The sequence below is a fragment of the Branchiostoma floridae genome, chromosome 7, assembly GCF_000003815.2.
Source record: "Branchiostoma floridae strain S238N-H82 chromosome 7, Bfl_VNyyK, whole genome shotgun sequence".
Classification (NCBI taxonomy): domain Eukaryota; kingdom Metazoa; phylum Chordata; class Leptocardii; order Amphioxiformes; family Branchiostomatidae; genus Branchiostoma; species Branchiostoma floridae.
In genome coordinates, this window is record NC_049985.1 from 21,512,369 (window position 1) to 21,523,110 (window position 10,742).

Here is a 10,742-nt window from a genome sequence, read left to right on the forward strand (position 1 = left end):
TGGGAATAGTACGGCATATAGGTAGGTATACTCATGCCTTATTGCCATTCAAATGTGTTTAGCAAACGTGGAGATGTTTCAGAGGCAAGTTCACCTTCTGTGTTGGTGAAAGTCTAGATAGATTTGTATATCTGAGAAGTTCTACGGCCGTATAACCTTACTTTATTTCTAATTATCTACATCATCACAGAGAACGAATGCCACCTGGTGGATCCCTCCGCGAGACAGGACTGCGGTTGGCCGTACATTACTCCGGCTGAGTGTCAGGAGCGAGGATGCTGCTGGGATAGTTCATTTCAAGATGCACATTGGTGCTTTTACGGCAAAGGTGGGACATGTATCTAGTTATAATGTAACCTTAGATGTCTATATTAATATTTTCGAAGCTTATCTGTAAACAATGTCTGACATCTGGCTATTTGTAGAGTCATCATAATAATCATTTCTACTTAATTTATACACACACACACGACGTATTACGAACACGTCACACTTAAGTGTGGTATATGTGACGTCCTTCTACCAATAACTTAGTTAACAATCAATGACGACGAATTACGTAGGAGGTGACTTGTCCACGTCACACATTTAAATCACGTCACGTGTGGCACAGAGTATGTAACGTCTTTTAACAGATGGCACGCGTCACATCCTACATACCAAAATACGTCACACATGGCTTATGTTCCTGTGTTTAATTCACGTCATGTGTGACATAAGGTACTATATACGTGCTATTTCATGCAAATGAGGATAAAAGTGTGTTGATATCAACAGTAGTGTTATCACCGTGGAAACTGTCGGTTCTTTACACATGCGACCTGTTTTGTCCAATTGAATCGTGTGTCTTGATAACTGACTAATCCTGGCTTCTCTTGACTTTTGCCCAGAGGAATATGACCAGACTTTTTGTCCCTCCAGGCTGTCATCTTGATAATGTCTTATTAATGACCTTGTGTTATTGCTGTCTGACACTGTTTGTCACAGCATGTCAAGCAATAAGAAAGATTGTGGACTTTCAGGACCCAGCCCTGATCCGGACCTCTCTTTGGCTAGTCTTGCGATGCCTCACTCCTTTGGCGCTGATCATGGTGGAATTTTGCTTAGTGTCATCAACTTAGGTTGAAAGTTTGAAACCCTTGTGAATTTTCTCATAGAAACGTCAGTAACCTTAGTTTAGTATGTCAGCAAAATTTGCCACTCATTTCGGGAAATAGCTTTTCAGAGGGTCGAGATTTTGACATTTTGTCGGGAAGCGTGCCTCCGGGCGTCCTAAGAACTGTTGCGACTTATGGAAGAGTCAATTTTGCAACATGGGTGTTCCGGAATGAGTCCATTCTGTGTGGAGGAAATCAAAATTAGACAAAGTCCATTTCGAGTAGTTTTGGATGGTTCATTTCTGCAAAAGGTTGTTATGGAACAGTCCATTTTTGCATTTGGAGGGAGATGGAATGAAACATGCTATATTTGCTTGGAAGCAAATGTCCAAATTTTCTAGTGACTAAACATTTTCGCAAATAGTATTGATCGATGTAACGTAAAATTATAGGAGGCAAGGGAAGTTTTCATTGTTTTCGCATCAGCCACAAGTTTTGTACCTTTTTTTCAGAATGTACCATTTGGACTCGCTGGTTTGACCGTGACGATCCCAGCGGTACCGCTGACAATGAATTGCTGTCCCTCCTTCGACAGGAGAACCCGGGAGAAATCTGCTCCGGCCCCTCGGCTATCCAGGCCCGCGTCCGTGGGACACAAGTACAGGCCTCCCGGACGGGACAGCAGTTCCAGTCTAATGACAAGGCAGTCGGCTTTTTATGCCGGAACTCCGACCAAAGCGACGGGTCCTGCCTGGACTATGAAGTGCGCTTCTGCTGTAATTCGGGTACATGATTATAATTTTGCTCTTTCGTACAAATATGCATATTAGGGAAGATATCATTGGTACTTGTCATCATTGCTTTGCCAGGGTAAACAAAACACTACAGCAAAAATACGAATGTTATCCATGAGGCGAAAACTCAAAAGGCCTGCTAGAAGACAGGCTGACAGAAACAGGCCTATGCTTAGCAGATGGTGACTAGGCTGTAACATGAATGACGTGCATATCAAATTACATGTTTTTGTAGCCTCCACTACACCAATGGCAACGAGTACAAACAGTAATGGGACATCTGTCAATCCAGCTGGAACCATGTCAGGTAAAGATAGAAAAACACGCTTGACTTACTAGCATGCAGCTTCTGGTGTTGAGTGTAACGAAATTTTTGCAGGAACACCAATCATAGACAAAGGTTTATAACTGCTGGCTTGTGAGCCGTTACACTGTTTTCCGTCTAACATAACGTAATTACAGGCGCCATCATAGGAGGTGCGGTAGCGGCTGGGGTCGTCATCCTCATCACAGCAGTCGTTACATTCGTCGTCTACGTTATAAGGTTAGTCATGAGTATGTTTTAACCATAAGGCATAATTCTGTGTCTGATACCTGATCCAGTTTGCCTTACGCCGCTCAATAAAAGAACCGGAAGCATTACAGGTGGGAACAATTGTCACTTTAAGTACCTTTTTTTGGTAGCTCAAAATAGCCAATGTGCCAATGACGTATGTAGTTTTCTATCTTCCCTTGCACAGACGACGCTCCAGTGATAGTCATGTTGAGCGATCGGCTCCCCAGTTTGAGCTCGCAGAGACATACAGCGAGGACACCCAAGGTACCCTATCAAATGAAATACCTGCAAGCTTAAAAGCAGTTGACGTTCCTTCATGTCTATTATATTGATCTGCCACAACTTTGCACTAAGTTCAATTGGTCATTTGCATGTGCTTCAGTACACGCCCTCTTTGGTTCTGTAATTCAATAGTCTGTAACGTTACGTCTAAATATTTTGTAGGGGCTCTTCTGTCTGACGATGGCGAGTATGTGGACACTTTACCTTCCAAGGTAACCTTGGAACAGCCTGACACCGGCAGTGTCGTCTACTACAACATCCCAGTAGACTGTTCAGTGAGCTTGCACCAATCTCGTAACAGTTGTGACTACGAGACCATCTCACAGGCGTCATCTAGCGGAGATTATCAAGAACTGCAGCCAGCTGTGTATCAGAGCTTGCAGAAATTCTGAAGTCCTCTTATACAATTCCTGTCAACAGCATAATGTCCGACCTTCCTCTAATATCCGCCCTTCCTCTAATATCTGCCCAATGTACATGACTGCAGATACTAGGAAAAATCGGCTTTAGTAAAGTTGACGGCCGGACGACTGCTTTTTTAAGATCGAGAACTCGGTTGTATAATAGAGGGTGCCGATGTCTATGTCGTGTTTTCGTTCGGATTTCGGTCGCGTTTTGGCGGTTCGAAAACACGATTGTCGTTCACGCCGAGAAACAGCATACTTACCTGACATCGCAGGCGATCGCTAAGTCGCAACCGTTGCAACATCACAGTCGAATTGAGTCGCTACATCGCAACCGAGTCCTGCACATCGCAGCCGAGGTTTTAAACAGCAATCGAGTTCTTGAAACAGCAATCGAAGTTTTAAATAGCAATCGAGTTCTTTAGACAACAACCGAGTTCTTTAAACAGCAATCGAATTTTAAAACAGCAACCGAGTTCTTAAAACAGCAACCGAACCATAAAACGATTAACTACATGGGGGGTCTGATTAGCACCTCGTTCACTTCACACCTTTATAACATCTAATGATATTGGATGTGTATTGGCAACAAATGATCGACTAATTAGCCTAAGCATATGCTATTGATCTCCCTCGATTGAACACATGAGCATGACGTTGTGTGTTTCTCGTCAGCTCTAATGTTATGAACGCAAAATACTGAAAATTTTGTATAATTCCTTCACAGCTTAAGGTCTCTTCCCTGCCTAACTTGGCTTTATGACTTTCCAATGTTTTCTCATTAATAAGTTAGGAAAGCAGTGTAGTTGCGATGGGTATTGACAGCAGGGCATGAAAGAATCATAGGTTTGATTTGTTTGCAAAATATGGACGACGTTATATTGGCCCAATCTTTTTTTAATTCTAAGAGTACATTGGTAGCTTTATGCACATCAAAAATATAGTTTCATAGAAATATTATAGGGCAATAAAGATTTGATGACGTCATCTACCTGGTGCAAAAATCAAATGAAGAATTGTTCATGTTAATTCAATTACCTTCGCCAGAATGGCTACGGTTATCTTTTAGGCTTGTGCGTCCTTCCGTCCGTCCGCCTGCTAACAATATAACTCGAGAAGCCTTGGATGGATCCTGATGATATTTGGTAGGGGTCGGGAAAACGAGGGTCAAGTTCGCTAATGGGACCCTAGCGGCTTGCTAATGTACTGCAGTGGAACTTCCATTTTTGATATCTCATGTTCTGGACATGCTGTGGCCGTGATTTTTGAGTGGTATATAGCCCTTGGAAACAGAGTGATTATTGTGAGTTTGGGCCCCCTAGCGGCTTTCTTTGAACTGCAGGCGTCGGTTTCCTTTTAAACTTTGGAGGAGAATAACTTGAGAACGTGTTGACGTATCGTCATGATTTTTGGTATGTAGATAGCCTCAGTGATGACTTGCACAATGGAATACTAATTATACAGAACATTCATGTCCATGTCCGGTTCAGGTCCAGAGGATCAGGTCCAGGTCCGGACCTAAACCCGGACCTGATTCAGTATTTGAAAACTTGTGACTTGAATGTACTCACAACAATGGTCCAATTCACTACAAAGAAAAATGTTTGGTGGAGTATGCAATTCACACTAGCGTTCTAAAATCCTACAAGGCTAACAGCCCCTGTGCGATTGACGGTAAACCTTGGTAGAAATGACATAAACTTTACTCTACTTCCCTCCTGTTATTTTCTTCGACTGAGACGTTTGAATGCCTGATCAAATAACCTATTTTGTTTTCTAATAGGTCAAACATTCGGTCCACCGATTTTTTTCCGGTCCAATAAGAAGAAAAAAACGGTTTTGTACCGGTATACTGTACCGGTACCCACCCCTAGTCACCAGTAAATACAGTGTTGTATGCGTAGCGACGCAGGGAGTCCTCATGAAAGTTTACTAAACGGTGCCAGTACTTAATGACACGCCTACGGCTTCGCAACTCTACCCATCTCCACATACCACGCTGCAGGACCCAGACATACCAGTCAAGCTTCATTCCGCACGCTTCCTGCCTCTGGAACGATCTGCCCCAGGCAATAAAGCAAGCTGGTAGTCTCAGTGTGTTTGAATGAAGACTGGCAAACTGGACTGACTGATTGATACCTAGAGTTATAGACTGTATTGTAAATTTAAATTGTATGCAATGATTGTATTTTAATAATTGTACTTATTGATATGACATATGTATTTATGTATTCATGTGTGGGCCACGACACCAGCATATCGCTGCCTGTGTCCCACGTGTATTGTATTGTTTGCAATTTCAATAAAATAAAAAAATAAAAATCAAGCATATTCATATTTCAGCCATACCATATATGGTATGGTGAAATATATTGTATTCGTAATGTTTCTTTCTCCTGTCAAATCTTCAAATCGAATCATCTCCGTCGTGCCTGCACCTAATGATCTGAAATGTGGCAGAAGGGTAGAGTGGGTCAATACACAGGTGTTGTTTTCTCATTTTTTTCATATCTGCCTCTAAAATGATTTTATGAGGTTTAAAGGTCATGTTTTGACCAAAACGGTGTATGTTGGCCCCCTGTACCCTTAAAGTACAATGGAATGACCTTTTATATGGTGTAGATGGGCATTAGATAGTTGGTAAAATGATCCAAGTAAAGTTTTTGGCATAAACCAATTTCAAATTATTAATTTCTGCACTTTTCTGAGGGGAAATTGTTTTTCCTTCGGTCTTCTCCCGTGAACCCCAGTGACCCCAGAGCCCACACGTGCCAGGTGCCAGCGGTCTGGGGATAGCGAGAGGCAATTGCTTTATGAAGCCAGCCAATCAGCGACGAGGAAGGCGAATGCTAGTTAATATCTATAAGCGGTTCCTTGCAATCCCGTATATACACAAACAGATGCATATTACAGCCTTACAGAGACCACGTGTCACCCTTTGCCCGATTTAAAATTGTAGTTTGCGAGGATTTGGAGTTCAGACATGGTCATTTGAGCGGTAGCGGGCGGTGCACGTGCATTGAACGTTAGAATATAAGTCTTTGTCGATGAATTCATCAACATTCCGCATGGCACTATCAATCATTTTCGGCAGATTTGACTTTGATAGGGTTAGTTGAGACAATCGACAAAATTTTACTTGGCGGAAAACGCGGGAAAATTGGACAGTTTGCGTTTAGTTTTGATACGTAATTAAAGTTTGACAGTGGCGAGAATGCATGTATTTATCCCCGAGCAAATGTAGGTACTTCTAGTGTTGTTGTTGTTGTTTTTTGACGTAAACTTTGTACATTCAAATTGTAAGTAACTTTAAACTGCCAGAGTTTGAGCCCAATAAAACACTCTCAGTACCAGAATACCACCACTGACCTCCGAAAAGAAACCCTCGAACTAGGTAGAGACTCCTATCCTCCGGGTCTCGCACGCTACGAGCAGGAAATTAACGTTATAACACTAAGACAAGATTAAGTCCGATGGCTGATTGCATACAAAGCAAAACAATTTAACAGTGGTATGCAGAGGTATATACTTAACAAAGAATTCGAAGGAAAATGAAATATATAGATAAAGCCAAATCAAGTTAACGTGTTGGTCCTGGGATTTTTCAGAAAAGAAATGAAGCGACAGCTAGGGTGGTGAAATTCTTTTAAAATTCGTGACGTCTCCGTTTATGTAATGGCTCATACAAAACAAGAAGAAGATTTAAGTTTTCAGCTTGAAAAAAACAACTACACAGTACCTGCACCTGCTTGATTAAAAAAAAGTTCACCACAATGATAAATATACCCACATCACGAGATTATAACGGTACTTAGACCTAGTTATCGTTGTGGAAATTGTTGAATGGCGTCATGAATGGAAGATACGGTGTTTTTTTTTCACTTTCGGAAAAATAGGAGCTGCTGCGATTCTAATAACCAACTAGTTATGCATAGGCGCTCCTGTGGAAGATTATATTCTTCCACATGGGCCCGGGGTATATTGGGCAAGCTCTGTTTTGACCTGGAATCAATTCACAATATTAGTTCTCTTTTGAGGATAACTTAGTTAAAATGTTCTATTTTTGCGCAAGGGTGACTTGGAACAGTTCAACGTTGCGTGGGAATGGGTATGGCTGAAATATGTTGTATTTGCACCCAAGCAAATGTCGGCCTTTCTATTTTAGGAACTTGTCTTTGTCTGATCTTCTTTCAATGGTATAAGTATGAGTTTGATCAGTACAAGTGCTTTTTCGATTCTTAAATGGTGTGAATGGACGATACTTAAAACAATGGCCCATTTCGCAACAAAGAAATCTGTTTTGTGGAGCATTCGACTTCCACTGGCGTTTTGAAATCCTACAAAGCTAACTGCTCTTGTTATTTCCTCGACCGGTAAGCCCCGAAACGTGTAAATGCCTGATCATATAATCTGTTCATTTTCCAATAGGTCCAACATCCGGCGAACCGATTTTTTCAGGTTCGGTTTTCCTGTAACGGTCCAATGGCAAAAATCGGTTTTGTACCGGTGTGACAGCGATCTCGCCCCCCCAGCGATCTCGCCCCCCCCCCCCCCGGGGGGGGGATCACTAGGGTTTTTGCCCCCCTTTAGGGTTTTTGCCCCCCCCCCCCCCCCCCCCAAGAGCAGCTGGTTACTACATATTACAGGTGCGCTACCTGGTACTATACTGCACCTGGGAAGTAACGTATATGGTGTGTTACCTGGTACCTATATGGCACCTTATTACCGTACCGTAAGATGTCATACCTCGAAAGTCGATACTATATTGGTCGGTGCAAACATGACATTGAAATGAAAAAGACAATTTTTGCAGCTGAGGTGGCATAAAAACAGTGCTACTGCGAACGTATAAATCAACACCGTCTATGGTACGGAATACGTCAGCTATATGTTTCAATTTGTCACAGTGTTTTTTTTCTTGTGCTGGAAACAATACCAAAGCACTAACAAAAACACACGTGAATAATAGTTTCTCATTATAAACACTATCTACGCGCAAGTTGATATACTAGTAGCTGTTGCTAAATGCCACACAAACACTGGTAAAGTACCAGTCTTAAGAAATACGAGTAAATGCATCAGTTCCTAAATACTAGAAAAAACAGTCATGTTGGAGGTGAAGATATCCCTTGGCCAGGTGCATATACCAAAATGTACGTTATACTAATTAATACCTAATATTTGCATAATTAATAAAGACATTACATAATTCTTTTGTGGTCACTTCATGGTAGAGACTTCATATTGGAGATATATAGGTTGCTTGAGGACAGGTGAATACAATGAAATACATCTTATGTCAAGACTCAGGTATACGCAATAATGGGAATACAAGGGACCAAACCCTCCTTGTCTGAAACAAGTTCAACTATCTTATTACCATGTAATTACGTTAATATTGATACTATGAATGGAGTTATGTATCAAACTCGTGTACTTATCATTCTGAAACTGCATTTTGTGATTTATACCAATCAGCTTCTAAAATGTCATGTAAACCCGTTTTTTGGGGGGGGGGGCGAAATCGCTAAAGGGGGGCGAGGTAGGGGGGCGAGATCACTAGCCGGGGAGGGCGAGATCGCTAGTGATTTCGCCCGGGGGGGGGGGGGGGCCAAAACCCTTTCACACCTGTACCCCCTATTGTCTGGAATATATTTACATAAAATATGTCTATAACTAGAGTTCGGCGACCTCATTCTGTAAATACAGAAACTTTCGCGGTGGTTTAATGTTCGCGGTTTTCGCGGTGGCCGCTTCACCGCGAACTTAAAATCACCGCGAACATTTTCCATGGCATTAAGAGACTACAGTGCATGGTGCTACCGCGAACTTAAAACCACCACGAAAAGTCCTTTTTCCAGCTACTTCGAATTTAAATCCCCGCGAACTTAAGTTCCTCCATGAAATATCTAGAGCTTTTGTAGATTTATGAAATAGACATTTACATAATTTATGCATGGTGATGTTCATCATTGATTAACTTATATATGTCAAAGTATAACATTCCAATTCATAATCAAGCAATTTTGCAATTTTGCAGACATTATGCAAATCTGTTTATTGTTTGCATGTTTGGTATCTGTTAATGTTCCATCTATCATAAATTACATTTATTGAAGTCCAGTTATGGAAAATATTGAAATTATACAGTGTTCTCATCAATTATGCAAATTCATTCTTCACTTGTATAATATGTATATCATTATGAATATCTTTGCCTAAGCTACCTGCATACCTGAGATGATTGCAGTCCATCGTTCGTTTCTTCAGATACATTGAAAAACGGCTAAAATAGAGTATCCTCATTAATTATGCAAATGTACACACAATTTCCATGATTTGTACTTCATTTTGCACAGTTTGGTTTAAGCTACCTATATACCATAATTCATGAAAATCCGTTATTCCTATCTTGAGTTATTCTCTTCAGAACGTTTTTACAATAATGCCCCTGCAATTCCAAACCTAGCCGCTAGGGGAACAAACCGTACGTCACTTCTTTTTGAGCACAAGAGCTATCTATTGGCTTTTTAAGAACACGAATTGTAAAACCGGAAGTTCCGCTGCAGTACCAAGGGAAGCCGCTATGCGGCCCAAAATCTAATCATTTCCAGCTTTTGTCACACCCCACCAACACACTACTAAGTATGGAACCAATCCATCCAGCCGGCGTCCTTGAGTTCTTTTGTTGACAGACAACATCCATTGCAAATTTCTGCCCAAAAGCTATTGCAAGTGATAAATTGACGGACATACAATAATGATAGTTTATTGATTGCAACCAATCTCTGAATACATGGCAGCGCAATACATAGCGCGCTGAATACATATTCAGGAAATTAGAATATACACACAGGTACATTAAAACTTAAAATAGAAATAAAAAGCATAGTAATAAGACTAACATCAACACCGTAAGACAATACAGATGAGCTATTACTGCAGAGTAATAACTGAAATAGCTATTGCTGCAGAGTAGTAGTTGACAATGGTGATGGAAGATTTCAACTTGTGGTCAACTCGAATGTTTGTTAACTAGGGCTGCAAAATATGGAATTAGACTCATTTTATACCGATTTGTTTTGGCAAGAGGGTAGGAGGCAACCAATGCCGGAAAGTTGGGTCGTTGAGTAGCGACTTCGCGAATTTTAGGCTAAGGGTTTCTCTTCTTTCCTCGAGGACGGCATATCTAATTTGTCAAGGGCGCTGTTGTCACATACATACTGGGATCCAATGATTATTCTGACTCTGAGTGCTCGCTTCTGTATACGTTCTATCTTCAATACTTGTTGCGTTGTGATATTTGAGTGCCAGACCGGAGCTGCATATTCAAGGGTCGGGCGAATATAACCTTGGTAAAAATCACAGAGGTCTTGAACAGGGAGTCCGGAGTTTTTTTAGTTTCTTTAGCCAGAAAAGTCGTGAGCTGGCCTTTTTGGTTATAACATCTACATGTTTTTCCCATCTTAGATTACTAGATAACCAAAGGCCTAGAATACAAGCAGGTTCTGTATACTTAAGGGACTTTCCGGCTAGTAAGATATTGTGGGGTGGAGGGCAGTTCCTCATGAATGAAAAGGTCATGAGAATACATTTCTCGCTGTTTAAA

At 41.2% G+C, this 10,742-nt stretch overlaps 1 long non-coding RNA gene across 1 annotated transcript; it reads left to right on the forward strand.

Moving 5' to 3' along the window:
* The first annotated feature begins 2,315 nt into the window (after positions 1 to 2,315).
* Positions 2,316 to 3,160, forward strand: LOC118419717. The gene is made up of 3 exons (XR_004831654.1): positions 2,316 to 2,435; positions 2,632 to 2,711; positions 2,892 to 3,160. It is a non-coding gene; the product is annotated as an uncharacterized LOC118419717 (long non-coding RNA).
* The last annotated feature ends 7,582 nt before the right edge of the window (positions 3,161 to 10,742 follow it).